We start from the raw sequence: 21,518 nt of genomic DNA on the forward strand, positions 1-21,518 counted from the left end.
TCCAGGACCTAGCGACAAATAGTAAATTCATTAGGGTAAACACCAGAGCATAGTAAAAAGAGTACTAACAGATTAAGAATCTGGGGAAGAAGGAAAAAAGGAAGGGTTGGAGGGAGGAAGGGAAGAAGACACAAAAAGATGAAGGGGACATCTACTATGTGCCAGGAGCTGTATTTACAAATTTACTGCTTTACAAATATTATCTCATCTGATCCTCACAACAACCCCGGGAGGTGCTATTATTATATCCATTTTACAGTTGAAGAAACTGAGACATACAGAGTTTAAGTGACTTGCCCAGGGTCACACTGCTAGTGTCTGTGTCAGGATTTGAATGCAAGGCTTCTTGAGGTCCAGGTCCAGAGTTCTATTCCCTGACCCATCTGCTGCCTGTGTGATCATGTGTTTTGTTAACTTGCTAACATCAGCTAGCAGATGGCATCAACCCATGACCTGGGAAAGCCACTTTCCTCTAAGGGACTCCAAATACCTGAATTAAATGATTTTCCAAAGTCATGTGTGCTTCTAACAATCTAGTCATCAATCTCCTAATTATCACTTTTAAAATTAAAAATGTTGAAAAATCTGCTTTGCTCAAGGGCATTCCACTCACTATTCTACTTTTGACAAAACAAATCCTAACAGGCAAAATGTAATTCCTTCACTAATGAAACTTCAGAAAAGATCTTTAGAACAATGAGAAAGGGTTTATACATTCCATTAACCCAACAGGAAAGGTCCTCAAGTCTACTAATGCTTGGGTAATTTTATCTGGAATTATAGGATCCAAGGCCACAAAGGGCCTATTACCCCAGTTAGTGCCCGACCCAAAGAGGGGTTCAGTTAGCCTGGAGTCTGCCCATGACCTCTTAATGGTCTTAAAAGCAATCTCGGGCAAGTGAGCCATGTTGTGGGTAACTCAGAGTAAGCAAAAAGAACATTTCAAGTATTTCATTTTAGAAATTTAAACAAAGAGTCTGCACAGTATTTTCTCACTTGGAGGAAAGAACCACTGGTAGGTCACTAGTACTGACTTTGAACTGTGCCCTCCAAAGCCTGGTGACCCATTTTTAATACCTTGATGGTTGGCTGTCTGGAAATGAAAAACAATGCTTCAGGACTATTTTACACTAGAGAAAAAAGAACAATGGTTAATCTGTGTTCAGCTAGAATTAAAGTCATTAAGGTGTAATAGTGCCCTTTAAAACCTGCCAGGCTAGAGGTTTTAGAAATTTCAACAGCTAAATATGCAACCTGACCCTAACTTTTTAAGAAATGCTTCAGCAAAATTACAGGAAAACTAAACCCAGGGTCTACAATTGCCTTTTGTGAAAGAACATTCTTAGAAGGGAGAGTTTTTCTGCCATGAGTTTAATGAATTTCACTGAGTTTGATATCAAGTCTTAGTACCAAAAAGCAAAAAAGCTAAATCTGAAACTTTGATCCTCAAACTGAAATTTACCACCATCTGGCAAATTTGTGAAATAGCAAAGGTATTAAAAACCACTTAGAACACTTTGTAAGAGAACATTATCAGCTAAAAAAAAAAAAAAATCAAACCAGAACAAATATATTCCCAAATAAACAAGCCTAAATTTTTAAGAAATAAAATCCAAATGTAGAACTGCAAACAATAAGCAACATACACATTGATAGGGGAAAAGTAATTAGGAGCAATTAGGAGAATTATAAGAAACTGAATTTTGAGGAACGACAACATGCTTCAGGTCTGAAAATCCCCCAAAAGGGTCATTTTCAAATTAAAATGAGTTTTAAATGGTCATAGTATAGTGGAGTCAGGCCTGACCTAGCTCTCTTTACAACACCCCATCTGCTTGCTACCTACTGTAACCCTCCTCCCCATGGCTTCTCCTCTTTCTTTTCCTATCCCTGTAATAATAAAGCTCCAGCCAATTAGAAGAAACCTATCCTTAGCCACCCCTCCATTCCCCCCCCCACACACACACACCGCAAGTTCTCTCATCCCCACCAATTCTACCCCACTCAGGTCCTAATCCAGCCCTTCCCACATGTTCCAGTATACCCTCCTAATCCACAGAGAACAAATTCCTGGCCCACTTTCTCTCACTCTCTTTCCATCTATTAGCTCTTATGGTCCTGGCTCCTCTCTGACAACACTAGATAGGCTGCCCTCTCTAGCACCACCTTCTCTCCCCACCCTCCCCACGTTATTAGTAGAGGCAGAAGAGGCATACTCCTTGCTCCCTACTGTCATTTCCAAACTCTTTCTTTGCCTCCCAGCTCAGGAACTTTTCTTCCCATGAAGTTCACTTAACCATATTACTTACTGTACACCAACCTTCAGGACACCCTCTTCCTTTCTCAAGCTCAGCACACGGCACAGCCACTTTTGCAGCCCATGTCTTTAAGTACAGACAGACTGTTATCTGTGGTTGATAAGGAGACTACAAATTCTTGAATAATAATTCCTCACATATCTATAGCACTTTAAGGTTTGCAAATTCTTTCTTCACCATAAACTTCTGAGGTGTAGTGCATATCCTCTGTTCATTTTATAGATCACGGAATCAAGGATCAAAGGTAAAGGACCTAAATCAAGGTCTCTCGTGGCAGAGCTAGGACCCTAACACAGATTTTCTGACTTCAAACCTAGTGTTCCTCCCCATCAATAAACAAGTATTTTATGAAGCACTTACACCACCACCAGCACCACAAGTATAGCAAAATTACAGAAAAACTAAACCTATAAAACGAGGAGGCTGTTGATCTTCAATCTTTGATCTTATGAGTAATTTTCTTAAAAAGGCAGTAACCTTTAAAACTTTAAGCTCCACTAACATTCTAGTCATTATTTAATTTAGAGTTCCCTCTTGCTTCATATTTATGGACAGTATTCATTTCATGTTGATCAGGAGTAAGTCTTAGGAATAACCATAAAGACCCTCTAAGTTCTTGCCAGAACTCAGGGCTCAGGGGACTGTCTTACAAGTGAAAAGCCAGCAAGCAAACACATTTACACTACACTGAACCAAGCTGATGAATTTCCATAGACACCTAAAATGTGGGCCATTACATAAAAATGTTCACGCAAATCATGAATTCACAAAGGGATAGGTTCTTGCTTTAAGGCACTTCTGGCCACCTAACAGGATTCTACTCCAGGTATTTAGTAAGGTATCACTCTACTAAATTTAGAAAGACCAAACAAAATTAAGTACTGACCTACTTCTATATAACTACCATTTACCATTTCAATTCTTTATAAAGAATGTTGTGCTATAGCATAGCTTAACTAAAGAAAGCTGTACAATTAAAATCAAAAGATCATTATGAAACTCCCTAAAAGTATGCTTTCATGTTATAAGATCTACCTTATTTATAAAAAGGAATGGGAAATACTGGCAATGAGAAGTTAAGATTTTCAAGTCAGAGGACCCTGAACTGGAATGGACCTTAGAGCCCACTGACTCCACAGACAAGAAATTGAGTGTCAAAAATAAAGGAAACTGCCATTGGTCACAAACTGGTAAGTGTAGAAGCAGCAGGAACAGATTTGCATCCTGACTCCAAACTCTGCCCTCTTCCCACTATGTACTATATTGGCTCTCCACCCAAAAAGTCTCAGCAGAATGCCAGGTGCCCACAAAACAAAAAAAGAAGGTCATTTGGAAGTCTTAAGAGCTAGGATGCAGGAACCGAAAGGCAACTTCATTACTTTTTTTTTTTCAGTTCCATCCCATTAAAAGAAAAATTACTTTACTGAAAACCTTAGGAAATTAAGAATATAAATTTGGGGCTCTAAGCACAGGAACCTTCTGACATGCTTGGTGCCTCACAAAGCTTGATGAAATAAACCATTTCAACAGTGGTGGCCCAGGCCCAAATGCTAACATTCATTTATTCTCCTTTCCAAAAGATTATTTTATTTTAAATTATCACCTTACAGAACAAAATGTAAAACTCATATCTTACAAAGCAATACTGAGAGACAAGCTGGTAAAATACGGATGGAAAGAAATAGAATTACATAGCTTGACTAAAATTTTAGCAGCCTTTCAGAGTCCTCACTTGACCCATGATACTATAATCTGTTGCAGTGGGAAATTAATGTATCACCACCTAAGATGTGTTTGAATATAAAAATATTTGTATCTGGTTAACTATGACCTACCTTAGTGCTGTCGGGTCAGATTTTTTAAAAATCATGTCATCTTTTTTTGTTTTGATTTACATTTGGCAATACCGAAACAGTGTCTGGCAAAAACACAATTATCAATAGCAGAGTCCTGCTAGAACCTTTGTGACCCCAACTGGGGCTTCATAAGGTCCCAGGATTGTCACCTCCTTTGGGTAGACTGTCATTTGTTGGATATGTACCCTATCCCCTAGTTCAATGCCTGGCACTTTGTACTGGTGCTTAATAAATGCCTGTTGATCTAATGATAGGACCAGGGCTGGAAAGGCCCTTGGAAATTATCTGGTCCAAACTCTTCGTTTCCCAAATGAAGACACTAAGGCCCAAAGATGTCAAGAGACTTCCCCAACGTCATAAAGACAACAAGAAGTAAAATAATGACTTGAGTCTAGTACCCCAAGCCCTCCTGGAATTTAAAGAGATCCTCTTTGATACTTCTATCCTGAACCCACCTGAAGAACAAAAACATTATACTATAGCTGGTTTGAGACAGGTAAGTTGATAAAGTGCCAGGGTATTTTAATAATGTTGAAGGAGTGGGGAAAACATACACACACTTGCATTTTTTACCAAAAATCTATCTGTTGAGTACCATGTTGGATACTTCCATGGGTTACCAAAGGAAGATGTCTAATATTCTCTCATGGAGGTGTTTAAGAAACTAAGAAAGACCAATTTACTGAAATGGTTTCGAGTAAAGATAATGGACTGGACTACAGAAGTTTCCTTCTGGTACTGCAACTACAATAGTGTGATCAATAAAATCTTGTCTTCATGTCCCATTGCGCTCTGGTTCAGAAGGGGCCTTTCCAGGGACTCTGATAATGAAATAACACCCAAACAGATCTGGAATCCAACTAGAGAATCTCAGCCCACCATGCTTCGCAATCCCATGAGCCTCTTGTCCAGGTGCTCCCCTAACCTTACCCAACCCAGAGCGCTTGTCCATCAAGCAGAGGCAGCTAGGTGTGAAAGTACATAGAGCACCCAGCCTGGAGTAAGGGAAACACCTGAGTTCAAATCCTGCCTCAGACACTAGCTGCATGACCGTGGTGAAGTCATGTCACCCCGTTTGCCCAGGTTTCCACATCAGTAAATGAGCTGGAGAAAGAAATGGCAAACTATTCCAGCATCTTTGCCAAGAAAATGCCAAACGGGTCGCTGACTCAACTGGACAACAACATATATACATACATACATACATACATACACACACACACACTCATAAACACATAGTTAAGTAAAACAGCTCGGGCTGCCTTCAGGGAATGACAAATTTCCTTTAATGACCTCAGTTCTCCCAGAAACCAATGCCCATCTCTTCAATACCACTATTTTACTGGGGACATAAGGTTGAATCAATTAAATAACAGAATCATAAAATCTCCCAAGTTATAAAGTTGATCTACCTCCAGGGCTCCATTAAACCACAAATAACGACAAACCAGCGTCGAAGCTCAAATCCACCAAGTGGCCTATGTCATCTCTCCAAGGCACCATTTGTAAAAGACGTGGGTCAAGGTGACAACACGAACATGCTGCGCTCCCGTTTCGCAGAACATCTGATGCCCGCTACGAAACAGCAAGCGCGGGCAGCCACGGGACGATGCGTCTCTACAAATGAGGAGCTGCCCCGCAGCGGCCCCTCGCCCCCCCTCGCCCCGCGCACCCACGCCTACGAGGGACGCCTCGGGCAGCTCCTGCCCCTCGGCCCCGTGCCCACCGCACCCTGGAATCGGAGCCCGGGTCTGCCGAGGCGCCGCAGAGCCGCGCACGGGGGTCCCGGCCTTTCGGCCACATGCAGGCGGGGGCACCGGGGGAGGCGGGCCCCGGCCAGTGCCCCCGGGGGCTCCCTGAGGCTCCCCTGCCCACGCGGGGGTCTGGGGCGCCCGGGAGCCGGAGCTGCGGGGCCAGGAAGTCTGGGGCAGGGCCTCAGACCGGATCCCGGCGAGGCTGCCCACCGAGCCAGCCAGGCGCGCCCGAGGATGCCTGGGGGTTTCCCCACAGGGGCATCACCTGCACCCACGAGCGCGGCCCACGCAAACATATGCACGCTCCCTCCGCCCGCGGGGCTAGGGTCCCTCTGGGAGGCCCGACAGGGGGGCCCGGGGAGCCCCAGAACCTGCCCCCGGCGGCGGGGGGCTGCGGGTCCGAGAAGGCGTACATGCGTGCGTACGTGTGTGTGCTGCGTGCCCGCATGTGCCGCGTTCATGTGTGGGGGTGGAGGCCGTGCACAGATGCGTAGGCTGGGCCCGCGCAGGGTGGACGGGGTGCCAGGCTCCGTGCGTGTGCTGGGCATTGTGTGCCCTGGGACGAGGAGGCGGCGGGCTCTGGGCCCCGCCACCTCCCCCTGCGCCCCGGCCGCGATGCAGATTCCCCCCCCCCCCCGCTCCCCCTCCGAAGACCCCCCCGGGAGCGCGCAGGGTGCGTGAGCGGGCCGCACGTCCCCGCGCCCCCCCCCCAGCCCGCGCCGCGCGCGCACTTACCGCGGGCTGCCGCTCTCGCCGCTCGGGTCCGCATGGCCGGGGCCCCCGCGCCGGGGCCGCCTGGGGAGGGCGCAGCCCCCGCGCCCGCCGCCGCCGCTGCCGCTGCCGCCCCGCGCCGCCCGCTCCGCATTGGGCTCCGGCCCCGCCCGGCCCGGCCCTGGCTGCGGCTCCGGGGCCCGGGCCCCGAGGGAGGGACTCCCGCACCGAGGAGGGAGCGCAGCCCCGGCCGCCGCCGCCCCTGCCGCCCGGCCGTCCTCCCGGCCGTCCTCCCGCTCTCCGCTCCGGGTACCGGTCCTGGTCCTCCGGCAGCCGCGGCCGCCCCGCCCCGCAGCGCCCCCTGGCCGGGGCTCGGGCTACGGCGCCCGGACTGACTGCGGCGGCCGCCGACGGGGGCGGGGCGGCCGCGAGGGTGGGGGGAGGGAGGGAGGGAGGGAGGAGGCGGGGCGGTGGGGGGAGCCCGGGCCTGGCCCGTCCGCCCGTCGACGCCGCCGCCGGACTCCTCCCCGGCTTAGCACTGACACCGCCGCCGTCAACTCGGGCGGCCCGCACGGGCATGACTTAGAGGGCGGGCCTGAGGCCCAGCTCCGCCCGCGGGGGGGGGGGGGGGGGAATAGGGCCGGAGACCGCCTGCCAACCCTGACTGTCCCTGAGGGGCGAGACCAGAACAAGGTCATTGGTATGGGAACTTGACCTAAGCGGACCAGGCGCGAGGAGAGGGGTTCGAGGCAGCTTCCTGGTCCCGCCTCCCAGGGAGAGAGGAGCACGAGGCTGACCTCTGATCCCGCCCCCGGCGAGATCGGTGAGAGAGGGGCACGAGGCAGGCCTCTGGCCCCGCCCCCAAAGGAGAAGCCCTGGAGGCTAACTCCTAGTCCCGCCCCGCAGTGAGATAGGTGCGGGGGGAACGAAGCAGACCCTTAGCCCCGCCTCCCAGGGAAGACAGGCTGAAGGCAGCTTCCTAGCCCCGCCCCCAAGGAGAAGAGGGGCTCCTATTTCAGCACCCAAGGCGACCTGCCGGCTAAGGAGACGGGTGGGAGGAGAGGGAAGGCTTTTGCAGCGGCCCCTGCTGAGAGCACCACCCCTCCATGTGTGGGGGTCTGCTCACCCCGCACCCTTCTGCGCTGTCGCCGTGAAGGGCCCTCCTAGGCACTGAAAATAGAAGGCGACCCAGCAGATGTCTCTGCCTTCAAGGAGCTTCCATTCCTCCTCGGAGGAGGGCCCTCTAGACGGGCCATAAGAGCTCCGCCCGTGTAAACACAGTCGGTGGAAGGTGATGCTTAGCATTGCCGGCACTTGGGATGGGGCTGGGGGCGTGTGTCGGAGGAGCAGGCAGAATTGAGTTTTGAAGGAAGCTAGAGATTCCTTATTTTAAAAAGTAAGATTTTACTGATGACTTCTGTTCTCACGTCATTATAGTTATTCCCAACATTCTTCCCCCTTCCTCTCCCAGAGAGCCACTCCATATAACAGAGTATTTTTTAAAAGGGGGGGGGATTCCTAAAACACGTGCAATTAATACCTACAGACTTCCCGCCCCCATGAAGAGAAGGATCAGGAGTGTCTTCACCTATCCCTTCATTCGAGGCTGGAAGCTGGGGATTCCAAGAAGAGGAAGCCGAGCTCCGAGACATTAAGGGATTTCCCCAAGCTATTAAGTGGCAGAACCAGGATTCAGGCTCTGCGGCAGATATTGTGAGGAGGTGCCCACTGTGCGCTGGGTGCTGCACTCAGTGTGCTGAGGTGCACAATGAAAGCATCAATTCTTGCTTATATAGAATAGGACTTTACGTAGTGACAATGTGACTGGTCCTTAAATTTGGCAAAGACATCCAGACATTTCACTTCAGCTCCACAACAATCCTGTGGTATGGGAAGTGCAGCTGTTACAATCACCATTTTACAGATGAACAAACAGGTTCAGAGAGTTGACAGGACTTGCCCATGGTTGGACAAGAAATGGACATGGTGGAAAAGAAAGCCTAACCCTTCAGGACCCCAAGGCAGGCACTGTTGCCACCATACAAGTCACCAACTCTGCAAAACTGTCTCTTTTGAGACTCTCCCGGAGTCTGGTGTGCCAAGCTATTATTGTGCCCATTTGATAGATGTATAAACTGAGGGGAGTGTCTCCCTCAGGATCACACATCTAGTCAGAGTCCAAAGCAGGGCTCCAAGTTCAGGTCCACTACATCTCATTGCCTTTCAAAGATCTTTATACGAATACCATAATACTTGTTTTGAAAGGTTGTTCTGAATATTAAATAATAGAGATAATGGGTATGTAGCACTTTGTAACACCATAAACAAAACAAAATTCTTGTCATGCCAGGTGGGAGATAAAAGGAACAATCTTTGAGCTCAAATGACAGAAAGATCCATTTCTCTCTTATACAAAGAAAAGCTTCTTATGAATTGGGGCCATCCCAGAGCAAAATTGGTTTCCTCCAGAGGTAGTGGATTTCCCTCCCTAGGTCTCCCAGCCATGGTTAGATGACCACTTCTTGGGGACACTGAGGCAGACAGGTCAGGTATAAGCTAGGCTAGATGACAGTTGTAACCCCTGCACACACTTCAAAGTTGGAGGGAGGAAGGTCCTAGAAATCTACAGTTGGCTGACCAATGAGAACCATCTCCAGAGTGGCAAAAAAGCTTCTCTTCTTTCCCCTTTAGTTCAAGTTAATTGGTCTACTTATTTTCTGACTGAGGTTTGGACTTGTCCAAACATTCAAGTCAGAGCAAACAGCAACCACAGCAGCTTCTTGTATCTCAATGGGGAGACAGACACTCTCCTCAAAGTCCTCTTGTCCCTATGGCCTGATCCCAGAGGGATCCAGATCACGCCTCTAACTTTCCTCTGCAGTTTTGCTTAGACCCAAGATTGTAGGTCTATTCGCAGCATCATGAAGACAATAAAAATTGACTGCATCAGTCCTCAGAATTCCTGCACCTTTACCAAAAAATCACCTTGGCTTTCTTTTCAATGTGCTCATCAGTAAGTATATACATTCTCTCCCCTGCTGATATGTTCGCTTCTCAGTGGCAGAGTAGACTGTTTTATGCAAGAGATATGGAGGTAGAGGTGAACACCGAAGCTCATTGGACATGAAGAGGGTGGGGATGTTGTGAAGGCAAGTGCAGAGTCAAGGATGAATCCCAGGCATCCACCCTTAGTGTGTCTTTAGAGACAGCACAAATATTCCTCCTGAGTCTTCCCTTCTCCACGCTAAACATCCCCACTTGTTTTTTTTTTTCGTTTAGTTTGATTTATTGTTGTTTTTTCTGAGGGGGGAAGGCAAGGCAGTTGGGGTTAAGTGACTTGCCCAAGGTCACACAGTGTGTCAAGTGTCTGAGGCCCCATTTGAACTCAAGTCCTCCTGACTCCAGGGCTGGTGCTCTATTTACTGCACCTCCTAGCAGCCCCTGCATCACCACTTCTTCCAATCATACTTCACCTGACATGAATTCAAGATACCTCACCGTCCTGCTTGCCCTCCTCTGGATGCTCTCTAGCTGATCATCGCCCTTCTAAAATGTGGTGCCCAGAACTTCCACGTGTGGTCCGACTGCCCTTCTTGATATAGTCTAAAGCCGTCTTGCTGTTGTCTCAGTTTCTGGGGCTTCAAACGAGTTCACAATCCAGTAGGACCCTCAGACTCTTTCAGATAAATTACTATGGAGTCACACTTCTCCCACCCTTGGACTTGGGAAGTTTGTTATTTGTTGTTGTTTTCCAAGTCAAGTCAATAAACATTCATTAAGCACTTCATTGTTGCTCATTTGTTTCAGTCTTGTCTGACTCTTGGTGACCCCATTTGGGGTTTTCTTGGCAGAGATACTGGAGGGGTTTGCCATTTCCTTCAGCTCACTTTATAGATGAGGAAACTGAGGCAAGCAAGGTTAAGTGACTTGCTCAGGGTCATACAGCTAGTAAATGTCTGAGGCTGGATTTGAATTTAGGAAAAAAAGTCTTCCTTGACTCCAGGCCCAGCACTCTGTCCACTGTGCCACCTAGCACTAATGTTCCAGGCATTATGCTGAGTACGGGGAATATAAAAAAAGGCAAAAAAACAGTCTCTACCTTCCAAAAGCTCACAGTCCAATGGGGGAGATAACATGCAAACAAGATAGATACAGGATAAATGGGAGATAATCTCAGAGGGAAAGCATTAGTATTAAAGGACACCAGGAAAGACTTCCCACAGAAGTTAATTTTCATCTTATTGAGTTTGGGCTAGTATGACTGATATAACCCAGTATAGCCAGTCTAACCCCTGGGCCTCTTTTTGGCTCCTGGCTGTACCATCCAACAAGCTCTCTATCTCACCTAGGTCTGTGTCACCGGCAACTTCAATCAGTACACCTTTCTCCAAATCAGAGATAAAAATGTTAAGCCATTGAAGGCCAAGGTTCCATCAAAGACTCCTTCCCAGTTGGTATTGAGCCATTAATCGTCATTAATGGACTCTTTGGGTCCAGGCAACCAACTAGTTCCAAATCCATCTAACTGTATTATCATCCTTCTCTAGCCCACATCTCTCCCCCTTGTCCACAAAAATAGCATGAGAGACATTGTCCAATGCTTGGCTAAAATCTAGGCCAACAATGCCCCCAGCACTCTCCCAGTCCAGCATGCTCATAACCCTGATGGAAGGAATGAAATTAGTTCAGCATGACCTGGCTTAAGAAAGCCATATTGGCTCTTTGTGATTGCCATTCCTTACATAGCCCATAACCATTTCTCTAATAATATGTTCTAGAATTTTGCTAAGACTGTAAGTCAAGTTCATAAGGCTAATAGTTAGCCAACTCCATTCTCTTATTTTTTAAAGTGGAGACATTTGCCATTCCCCCATCTTACTACACATACAATTACCATACAAGAGTGTTTATTGGACCAGTTGGCTCAAACTCACCTAGGGCAATTGTCTTTCAATTTCCCTTCCTTGGGTATTAACTCCCCATTAACCATGTGTAGCCTTCCCAATCCATAGGTGATTCCCTCGGCAGAGTAGACAAAATAAGAGCTATTTAGGTTTAAGTGATTTGAATTAACGATACTCTGAAACAATCACAACTCGGACCCTGACTGGGCCACCACGCAAATGATGCCCTTCCAATCCTCAGTTTCCTCATCTGTAAAATGGGAATAATAGTAGCAGAGGTGTTATGAACATCACATGAGACCATGTATAGCATGTACCTTAAGCACTCTAAAAACAAAACTGTCATTATCAAATGAAAAGCACTAGATTTGGAGTCTGAGGACCTGGATTCAATTCCCAGCCCTCCAATTATAAACCTTGTGACTTTCAGCCTCAATTTCCTCATCTATTCAATAATAATAACTAGCATTTATATAGCACTTTAAGGTTTGCAAAATTCTGGACAAATATTTCATGTGATCCTTAAAACACCCTTATGAAGTAAGTGCTATTATTAGCTTCATTTTACAGATGGGGAAACTAAGCCTGAGAAAAGCTAGTGACTTACCAAGGTCACACAGCCAGCAAGTATCTAAGGCAGGATTTGAACTGAGGTCTTCCTGCCTACAAGTCTAGGGCACTATCTATCCACTGTGCCACCCAGCTGCCTCAATGAGGGGACTTGACATTTCCTTCCACTCTCACACTATGGTAACCTGGAATTTCCTTTCCAGAGCAATAAAAGATACTCCCATACCTTGAACTTCCCTTCACAAATTCCTGAGACACAATGAAAATCATTAGGTTCATTTTATAACTCAAGAAACTGAGTCATAGAGGGGAAACATAATTAATTTTCTCCCAAGGTTATAGGTATGAGAAGCAGCTGGAAGTAGACCTTAAGGTCTCTCCAGTCCCCATCTGTTGCTTTCACCTCCCCTTTGAATTATTTATAGAGCTTCGAGAGCATCTTCAATATTACCAAGAGTGAAGAGGAACCCATAAAGACACTTTATGGTTTAAAACGTTTAAAGAGTTTACTAGTCAGATCAGGCGAGAGAATTTCCATTGGCCCTCTGGTTCCCAGGTCCAGATTCCAATTACTGGAGCAAATGTGCACTGACCTCTGAATGATCAGGATGCCAAGGGAGTGGTGTTCTACTCCAAGAGCAGATGAGTCATCTGTTCCATGGACCAGATGTGGCAGGCCAAACAAGCACTGCACTGGGAGTCAGGAGAGGTCTGGGTTTGAATCTTGCCTTGGAGACTTCCTTCCTGTACCACCTGGGACAAAGTCACATCAAATGAGGTCATGTATGTAAAAACTTAAAGTCAGGATACAAGTGTTAGCTACTGATTTTTTTGTTTACTTATTGCTAGATGCTGCTGCAAACTTTGTTCCCACTCAGTCCATTCCCCTGGTCACTGCCCTGCTCATGTGACTGCTCTTTAAGTCTTTTCTCCCTCTGCAGCAAACCTTAGTGCCTCCGCACCCCTTGACTGGCTTCCTCACTCCCACTCTAATCTTTACACCTACCTTGGACCTCAATCAAATGACTGATCTCTTGTGCTCTTGCGGTCTCTGCATTTCTTTCAACATGTGCCCCTCCCTCTAGAATAATAGCTCTCTGTCTCTCTCGGTCCCTACCTCTCCTTTTCTCTCACTTCTTCTTCTTCTTTCTCTCCTCCTCTCTCTCCTTCTCCTTCTCCTCCTCCTTCCTCTTCTTTCTCCTCCCCTTCCTCCTCCTCCTCCTCCTTCTTCTTCTTCTTCTTCTCTCTTTCCGTCTCCTCTCCACTTCTCTGTCTCTCTATCTCTGTCTTTCTCTGTTTGTCTCTCCACCTCTTTTTCTCTGTCTCTGTGTATGTGTGTGTGTCCCTCTCCCTGCTTCCCAGCTTTTAAGGCCCTTCTCTTCTCTTCTGAATAGCCCCTGGAAAACTAGTATGATGATAGACTTAGAGATGGAAGTGAGTTTAGAGACCATCATTTCCAAACCCCATATTTTACAGGAGAGGAGACTGACCCCCTGGAATGGGATGGAACTTGGCCAAGGTGATGTGGCTAAGTGATCGGCAGGATTCAGCATAGATGATAGATTTAGAGCTGGGTGCAACCTTAAAAGTCATGTAATCCAACATTCCCATTCTACAGATGAAGAAACTGATATTTAGCCCTAAAGCAGTATGGGCTGCACTGAAAGGCTGTGGGTTCCCCTTCATGGGGACCTTCAGATAGAGGCTGGAAAGCTACTTATCAGGCTGCCATTGATGGGCTTCTTGGTCAGATACAGCTTAGGATGAAATTACTTCACCCCTGAACTGAAATTTCTTTCTCAGAAGTCACCAAGGATCTCTTAATCACCAAATATAATGACCTTTTCTCAATAATAATAACTATCATTTATATAGGGCTTTACAAATATCATCTCATTTAATCCTCACAACGACCCCTTGAGGGACATAGGAATTTGTGTTCCTGTCCTATCTTGATTAATATTCTGTTAGCTCGATGAAGATAGAGACCTGCCTCAATTCTCACACTAAGCTGCTAGCTCACTAAAGAGAGAGAGACCCTTTTCACCTCCCCTGCTAAGACTGTCTGCTCTCTGAGGGCAGGCAATGTGCTAGGCATTAGGGATTCAAAGTAAAACAAAATGGTCACTATCCTCTGGGATCTCACAGGCTAGTCTTCTGTCTCCAAATAGTTTCCTTATATTCACTCTTAACAAAGAGTGATTGATCTGTGCAAAATATTATAATAACAGAGAAGTTCAAAATAAGAAGGTCCCTCAGACCTTCTGGTCAAGAGTGAACTTAGCCTCCATGGCTGTGCACTAAAAGAGCGTGCCCTTGTCAGGGAGAGGCTTTCAGACCATTGCACCTTAGAAGATGAAAGCAGACAGTCTGACAAATAGCTCTGGAGAACTGTGATCCATCAAATGCTAGAGAAGAGCAACTCAGTGACCAAGAGGTGTTTGGAAACCTACAGCAGAGACAACGTAATACTAAGAAGAGAGGCAGTGCCCAGCAGAAGAGAAAACAGAGTTCAGAGACGACCCTCAGCTGAGAGAGACCCCCACGTGAACGGCCTCCACTGCCAAGGATGCTCCCTGGTCATGTGTGTTCTCCCTGTGTGTACTTTTCGCCACCAGTGGCATGGAAACCCATGAGAGAGTGGGTTTCATATTTTAGGTCAAGCTTGATTCAGGCTGGTCAGGTACTTCAGATTCAGGATTGGAACCATCGTGTGCCCTCTGACATGCACTGTCACCTAGCAATAGCATGGGAAAGATACTCGTTAAGGACACAACACAGATTCAGAAAAATGCAGCCCTCTCCTCTTCACATATCTGGTCAGCTGAGTATATATGGGTTCAAACAGCAGTGGACATCTGTCAAGGCTGAACAGCACTGATTCTTCATGGGCAATGTCCTCTTTTATGCCCTAACTAGACAGCCCCATCAATGGCTAGAGCCTTCGCACTTTGAACCAATCAAATCTCCCACAACAGCTCCCCTACCTTGACTTATAGAGAAAAAATACCCAATCTGCACAGCAGTAATCCTGGGAGATACTGCTCCTACCTGCTGGTGTCTCTTTTCTTGTTGCTTTTTTTTTAGATCAGAAAGATCGAAGTCAAATATGACCTCAGACATTTACTAGCTATTTTACCCTGAGCAAGTCAGGGTAAAATGTCCTGACTTACCCTTTGTATGCCTCAGTTTCCTCGTCTATAAAATGGGTATAATAGCAGCACCACCTCCCAGAGTGGTTATGAGGATTAAACAAGAGGATACATCTAAAGCACTTTGCCAACCTTAAAGTGCTGTGTAAATACTAGTTATTGTTATGATAGAAGTAAACCATCTGTAGAACATATAGACACATAAATACCTTCAAAATTACTGTATACACACCATTCGGTACAAACATACATACAAAATAAACACAAGGCTATTTTGGCACCAACAGTTGGAAGTACAATCAGGAAAGGCTTCCTCTAAGAGGTGGTTTTGAGCTCAGTTTAATAGGAAACTAGGAATCCTCCTGTGGAAACAAACATTCTCCATTTAGCCAAAGTCTGTTGGAGAAAAGCTTATTCTTGTGAAAGCAATGTGCTAGGACAGAATTTCAATCCTGCCTGAATTCCATTTGCTAAACAGGAAACTCTCTGAACAATAGATTTCCAATGCACATTTATAGCGAAATTTATAGCGAAAGAGAAGATGAAGAAATTCAGCTGCAGCATAAAGGAGGAAAGGACAGTTAGGGTTTTGTAATATTTAATCTAAAGAGAACGATTATAGGGGAACCTTGGAAAGACCTTGTCAAAGGGCCTGACTTCTCAGGGGATTAAGGACACTCCCAAATTTGAATCAGGTCAGCTATTCAAGTGTAACCCCTCACATTAACCCTTCATTGTGGCAACAAGATAGAGGCCTTGGGATGGTAGTCTTCCCCACGAAGAAGCAGGGGTGAGGAAGGGATACTTTTCTGGCTTAGGGAACTGCCTGAGACTAGAGTTCTTCACCCTTTTTTGTGACTTCTTCAGGCAATCAGGTCAGTCTGGTGAAGCCTAGGGACCCCTTCTTAAAATCATGTTTTAAAATGAATCACATGGGGAAAAGAGGAAGAGGACAAGCATTCATTGTGACTGTTTTTGAGTCCTTTCAGTCATTTCCATTTCTTTGTGACCCCATTTGGGGTTTTCTTGGCAAAGACACTGGAGTGGTTTGCCCTTTCCTTCTCCAGATCATTTTACAGATGAGGAAACTGAGGCAAACAGGATTAAATGACTTGCCCAAGGTCATACAGTTAGTAAGTGTCTGAGGTCAGATTTTAATTCAGGCAGATGAGTCTTCCTTCCTGACTCTATCCACTGGGTAGTTTGGGCTGCCCCCAAACATTTATTAAGTGCCTGGTATTTGCTTTACAATATTGTCTTGTTTGATCCTGACAACAACTCTGGGAGGTAGGTGCTATTGTTAAAACCATTTTACAGTTGAGGCAGACAGGTTAAATGACTTTTCCAGGGTCACACGGCTACTTAGTTTCTCATATTGCCTAACTGGATAATCTAGCTGGATGACACAAGTAACCAATTATATTACAATGCAACTATAAAAGTATTTTTAACTTTATAATTTTTTTAATCAACAATGATCCACCTAATCCCTCCCACTCCATCCCCTCCCCCTCACCACATTGAGAAATAAAGACAAAATCCTGTTGTAAATATATATTGTCAGACAAAACAAATTTTTTCATTGTTTTTTAAAAAATCTCATTCTGTACTCTGAGTCCATCATTCTTCCATTAAGAGGCAAGCAGACTGTTTTATCATGAGGCCTCTGGTAAAGTCATCTCATTGACCAGAATTTAAACTTGTTTCTCTTAACAATATCGCTGTAATGGCAGAAATTGTCCTGGTTCTGCTCACTTCACATTATATCATTTCATATAAGTCCTCCTAGGTTTCTCTGAAACCGTCCTCTTCATCGTTTCTTACAACACCACAGTATTCCATCATATTCATGGCCCATCACTTGTTCAGTCATTCCGCAGCTAACAGGGCACCTCCTCGGTTTCTAATGCTTTGCCATCAAGTTGGGGAGGAGAGATGGCAACAATTATCAAAATCAAAAATAAAAAAAGTTCATGGATCCCATGTTAAGAACCCCTGATTCTAAGCAAAGTCATAGAAAAAGAAAATTACCTATTGTGTTAAAGAACAGCAGGGACCATTTGGCTAGACCAGAGTACGTGGAAAGGAGTAAAGAAGAACAAGACTGGGCAAGTAGCTTGAAACCATGTGGCGAGAGGTTCTAAATGCCCAACAGAGTTTCTATTGGATTCTGGGGAGCCAATAGCATTTGTTGACTAAGGGGTAACTTGGCCAGACTTGTGCTCAAGGAAATCATTTTGACAGCTGAGCAGAGGATGGATTAGTGTGAAGATGAATTAGGAAGCTGTAATGCTCTATTATTATAATATAAAACTAAGTCCTGATTAGTGAGGATAAGGAATTTCCAGAAGAGGTTACTTGTATCCAAATTTGCACTATAAGAAGTCATAATTATGTGAATTGTGGTCATTGATTGGAGGACAATGGACATATAGGGTAGAAATGCCACTTCAGGAGATTTGTTATTTGTAGGTATCAGGACCTAGGTGTGGTCCACACTGGAAGTGAGGATAGTCTGAACTAGGCTGGTAGTTGTGAGAATGGAGAGAAAGGGACAAATGGAAGAGAATTGCTGAGATAGAACTGGCAAGATTCGGCAACGGATTGGTTTGGGGAGAGAGGGGGATTGAGTGAGGAGTCAAGGATGTCACCAAGATAGTGAACCTGGATGACCCTTCCACTTACCTGAGCTCACAGAGACCTGGCTCTCTCCATAGCCCTGGCCATCCTTGCCAGTACTAGGCACTCCTTCTTTCAAGGCTCCGGACCTCCCCGGACAGGGGTGAGTCAACACAGGCCTTGATCTACATTCCTGGTCCAGCCTCTCCCTCTGTTGACATCATAGCCACCTCTCCCATAAGTTTCCCAGGTCCGAGTCCTCCTTGGGCTCCCAGCCTCCTTTCATAAGCATTTCATTACCTAACTCACAGACTTTCTCTCCACCCCTACCCCTGCCCTCATACTTAGGGATCTGACCATAATTCCAAGCACCCTGGCCTCCTACTTTATCAGTCTCCTCAGCTTTCCAGACCTGTATCTTCAGATACCTCAGATACCTACAGGGATGGCCATACCTTGACTCTGGCCACTACCCATAGCTATGTTATTGCCATGATATAAAACTCTGAAAATACCCTTTTTGGTCATGATTTCCTGTCTTGCCATCTCTCTTGACTCACTCCTATTCTTCAACCTGACTGTACCTTCTCATCCTCCAGCCATCAGTCTATCACACTTGATTTGACCTCAGTACATCACTCCCTCCATCCCTCCCCTCTTACCGTTGGGCATGTAGGATGGAGAGACCTTTCCTTCTGACTCCAAAGTAGAAGCAGATATTCTAGGACTCCTTCCTATCTGCCACGAGGATACTTTTAACTTGCTGCTGAGATATACTAAAAAGACAATCTCTGCCCTTCCAGACTCTCCTTTCTATGTCCTGGAAGTGTAAGAACTGTTTTCTGAGCTCCTGAGGGCCCTTGGGAAATGCCCTTCCACTACCAGACTGCCAGACATGGCCCCCTAGGAAAGCCTTTTTCTAGGATGGGGGCACCTTCTGTTCAGGTCACCTTCCTTTCTATGCAGGGCCTTGCGGGCATCTGGAAGCATGATATGACCTAATTGGGTGATTGTGGCAGCAGAAACTTCAGTAACTGAGACAGAGACCCCACAGGGAGAGTCACCCACAGAGAAAAGAGACCACCCAAAGAAAAGAGCCTCCTAGGCACTGGCAGGCTATACTCAGTGGAGGGGACATGTAAAAGAAATACTCAATGGCCCTGTCACAAAGCTCCCAATGAGACCTGTGCACTAACTAGCCTCTCAGCTGATTGTAATCATCCTATGATTCATTATATCCTTCTGTTACCGCCCTTTTTGGGAACAAAACTGCCTATTTCATACCTGATTCACAGCTGAACTTGGTGTGCCTTTTTATTTCCTCTCCCCTGATGAGGAAGAGCAGACCCCTTAGACCAGAGCCAAAAACAGAATTGTCCCTCAGGAACTGGAAGCCTGGTACTCCTACTGATGAGGCAGGCATCTCCTGAGTAAACTTTAGGGGCAGGTCAAATTCACCAGCCCCTGTGGCTTCAGCCTGGAGGAGACTGGACAGCTGCTGGGTCACAGAGACTTAGGTTTTTCCTCAAAAGTAACCAACCCGACCTTGGGTGGGTAAATTGATTATTGTTTCTAAGCTTATAGACCAGGGAACCTTCACCTTTTCGGGGTCAGTGCTCCCCTTGGCAGTCAGTCTGGTGAAACTTCTGGACACTTTCTCAAAATCATGTTTTTAAATGCATGAAGTAAAATATATAGAGAATTACAGGTACATATTTGTATATATACAAATACAAAATATATATAGAATTACAAACCAACTTTATTGAAATACAGTTATCAAAACATTTTTAAAACAAATTCATGGCTAGTTTTTGTGAAGGATTCATAGGTGTAGCCTGTCACTGTTCCAAGCCGAGATAAACAATTCATGAGTTTTTGCTGGGCAGAGTTAATGCTCTGAGGTTGGGGCGGGGGAGGAGGAGTATGATTTTACAAATTGGTTTTACAGACTGATGTTACAAATTGGTATTACAAATTGATGTTACAAATATAGATCCCAACCACCCCATCACTTTCAGTCATGTCTGACTCTCCATGACCCCATTTGGGATTTTCTTAGTAAAGATACTGGAGTGGTTTGCCATTTCCTTCTCTGGCTCATTTTATAGATGAGGAAACTGGGATACATGGGGTGAAGTGACTTGTCCAGGGCCACACAGTTAGTGTCTGAGGCCTGATTTGAACTCAGGTCTTCCTGACTCCAGGCCCAACACTCTATCCACTGGGCCACTTATCTTTCCAGGAAGGTGTTTGGTAAACCTACAAGTGCCCTAGGAATATGTTGTTGTTATTGTTGCTGTTGTTGCTATTGTTACTAATAAATTACATCTCATATGAGATGATTATTGTAAACCTCAAAGTGTTTTAGGTGTCCAGGATGATTATTATCGTGCTCTCTGGAGAAGCCAGGAGAGAGGCTGGACCCCACCAAGCATATGAGACAGAAATCCATGGGAAGGGTGATATAATCTTAGAAGCACCAAGGGATCTTTTATAAACTCTCCCAGGATGACCAGAGAAGGATTTATTCTTACTTAAAATGTGTTAGTCATGGAGAACTGTTTAAAGATGAAAGGGGCAGGTCAGAGTTTGTGACTCCCAGAAAGACTTCTCTGGAGCCAAAATCCAGTGGAAATCTTAGTTCAAGGGAATGGCTTCAGAGTGGAGATATTGTTGTCTGGAATCGTATTGGAGCTGTACAAAGAGATCCTTGGATCATAAGGGACCTTACAGGGCACTGAGTCCAACATGGTCAAACTGGCAGAGGGAGGATTCAAACCCAGGTCTTCCCAACTCTAAACTCAGCACACAGTCCTCTACACCACCTGACTCTCTGTCTCTCGCTATGTCAGGTAAATTCTAGAAAAGGCCCCTCTGCAAAACAGGTTCTGGGGCAGTTAGGTGGCACAGTGAGTAAAGTGCTGGCCCCAGAGTCAGAAGGACCTGAGTTCGGTTCTGTCTTCAGGCACTTAACACCCACACAAAGAAACTAGCCATGTAACCTTGGGCAAGTTACTTAACCCCAATTTCCCTACAAAAAATTTTTTAAAAAAGGAAAAAAAACAGGTTCCAACTTCTGGTTGCTGTAGAGATCAGCACCCAAGATGACACAGGAGGAATTGTTACCATCTGCTGGGAGAGGTGGAGAGAGAGTGGCTGCAGGTGCCACATCCTGGCCATGTCTAAGAGGTCCTTTATGCCTGCTGGGAGCCCTTCCTATTGCATAATCGAAGGCTATTTACTGAGGCTTCTAAGGCCTTTGGCAGAGAGTTGCTGGTTGGCAAATAGCAGCATTTTCCATGACCTCTGATAAGAGCTCCATTTGTTTTCTTTGACCTGTAAATAAACTTTTTCTTCCTTGAGCTCAGTGAGCCATGTACTTTGCCAGGGGTGTTGGTGATAATGTACTTGTCAACGTAAAAGAGTAAACTTACCAGATTCCTGGGGTGGTGGCAAAAGGCTCAAGATGGTGTAATGTAATGCCAAAAGAAAGGCAACTTCCCAAGGTTCAGAATACCAGCATAGGTGCTCTCTATTTTATTCAGTAACAAACCCAGAACAGAGAAGATCAAAACATGACATCATTTCAAAATACAGCATTTACTAAGTGTGATTAAATAATCTCCAAGTA

At 45.7% G+C, this 21,518-nt stretch overlaps 1 protein-coding gene across 3 annotated transcripts in view; it reads right to left on the bottom strand.

Moving 5' to 3' along the window:
* LOC138165346 (zinc finger FYVE domain-containing protein 9-like) overlaps positions 1–18,102 on the bottom strand; it is a 219,329-nt gene extending 201,227 nt beyond the window's left edge. For 2 of the 3 annotated variants that reach the window (XM_069093576.1, XM_069093577.1), the window contains exons 1-2: positions 17,951–18,102; positions 12,707–12,866 (exon numbers count right to left, since the gene is read on the bottom strand). The gene's annotated coding sequence lies outside the window, so the exon portion shown is untranslated. Of the gene's footprint in view, positions 1–6,663; positions 6,730–12,706; positions 12,867–17,950 lie in introns of those variants that run through there. The other variant, XM_069093578.1, reaches the window with a different exon arrangement.
* Positions 18,103–21,518: the final 3,416 nt, after the last annotated feature.

This window comes from Petaurus breviceps, unplaced genomic scaffold, assembly GCF_028583685.1.
Source record: "Petaurus breviceps papuanus isolate PSGF00001 unplaced genomic scaffold, PetGlider_PUasm1.0 208, whole genome shotgun sequence".
Taxonomy (NCBI): Eukaryota; Metazoa; Chordata; class Mammalia; order Diprotodontia; family Petauridae; genus Petaurus; species Petaurus breviceps.